The sequence below is a fragment of the Anneissia japonica genome, unplaced genomic scaffold, assembly GCF_011630105.1.
Source record: "Anneissia japonica isolate Jap-2015-1 unplaced genomic scaffold, ASM1163010v1 scaffold4260_len236652_cov185, whole genome shotgun sequence".
NCBI classification, from domain to species: Eukaryota; Metazoa; Echinodermata; class Crinoidea; order Comatulida; family Comatulidae; genus Anneissia; species Anneissia japonica.
This window is the reverse complement of record NW_022757652.1, coordinates 17,951-19,806: the sequence shown is the minus strand read 5'-3', so window position 1 is coordinate 19,806 and position 1,856 is coordinate 17,951.

The following is a 1,856-nucleotide window of genomic DNA, read 5'->3' as shown; positions in this document are numbered from 1 at the left end:
CCCATCATTAATGGGACAGGCCCACGTCACGCTTGGCTGACTAGTTTTGATTTACATTTCGCATGTCTTGTGTTGTTGTAAAATGTATTTCAAAACAGTCATGCTTGGCTGGTTTGACAGGGACTTTTGCTGCTTATGGCACAGACTGGCACAGTCTGCTAATTTTTAATGGTCAGGGACCGCGATCACAAGTTCAGGCCCGTAGGCAGGTGGGAAGGGTGCGGACGCACCCCACAAATTCCAAAAGGTCCACTTTTTAAAACCTATGATTTCACAAAATCGTTTCTAATTATTACAAAAGCATGCATTGCATTATATATTTTCCAGCGTATCTAACCGTTGATTTTTAATAATGTGGCATGAAATTTGTTAGAAATTGATCGTCTCCGGTGATTGCAGATTGATCTAAATATTATGAAGAATGTTATCTATAGGCATGCAGATGTACAGGACATAATAACGTTACTTTTTCAGGTCCCAAAAACACCCAAATTAATGAAAATTTAAATGAATTATGTGTTTGAGAAATTTATTATGTAAGACCCTCAAAATGCTACTTTGTCGCTTTTCTCACAAACCCCCTCCAGGCCTCTGCCCCTGGACCACCCAATTTCAGAAAGTCTACTTTTAAAACCTATTATTTCACTAAAATCGTTCCTAATTATCGCGAAATTCTATAGTATGCATTACATTTTTTTGCTCGCTCTTCTACCCGTTGATTTTTAATAATGTGCTGAAATTATCAGCTCCAGTGATTGCAGATTGATCCATGTCATCTGTAGGCCTACAGATATAAAGAACATGAAAAATTACAATTTCACCGTGGTGGATTCAAGGGAGAAGAGCCCCTAAAATTATAAAAGAAAATTGAGAAAAAAGAAAAATCACAATTGAAGTTTTTCTGAGAGTGCCATTTCCGGTCATTTTGAGGTGCCATAATCATAAATTTTCTTACCTCAGCCCCAATCATGGTGGGGTAGTATTGACCTTCTGTCTCAAGTTCCTCCCTTTACCCCCACCCTCTATTTCTCCTGCTTTTACTGTAGGTCCCTAGACAATACTCAAATGAATGAAAATTTTAATCGGGATATTACAAATTATGGATTTTAGAAATCCATTAAAAAAGGCCCTCAAAATGCTAATTTTTCAGAGCTTCCAGAAGATTCGCCCCACCCTCACGGGGACCCCTTGGCAGTCGCCCATCGTAAGGTCTTCGGTTGCAAAACGCACCTCCCCATCGAAAATCCCGCCTACGGCCCTGCCCTACGCTGGGCATTATAGGCTAGGCTTATGTGGGCTGGGATTTGCAACAAGGTCTTAGACTAGGCCTCTATACTATAGTAGGAGGCCTGGTCCTAGTCTAGGCCTATAATATAGTAAAATTCTGTATAAGTAGTCATTATGATTTACATTGTACCAAGGTCAATATTAACGATCGCATTTATTTTTCATTGAAAATAAAAAAAAAAAAACTTAAAAAAAAATAACTTAAGGGTTTTAAAATATTCCAAAAAACTGTAGGCCTACACGTCAAAAAAAAAGTTAACTTAAAACACAAACAACGCGATAGGATATGAAGTTTGCGAGAATAATTGGTACGGTATAGGCCTACTTGTATTGTATTCTCTTTTTTAGTTTTTGGGGTTGCTACTGTGGTGTTGTGATTATTTACAATATTGGCAGTAGCGCCACCTATTTGGCGTTAAGGTTGGAAACTTGGAGAGGAGCCATAATGATGATGAATGAATAAAGGCAGAGAACCATATGATGAGTTCTAGTGCTTGTACTTCATTTGATGTATGCGTAGTTACATGATATACTACCGACAGTACAACATTACATTGGCGTACACATCT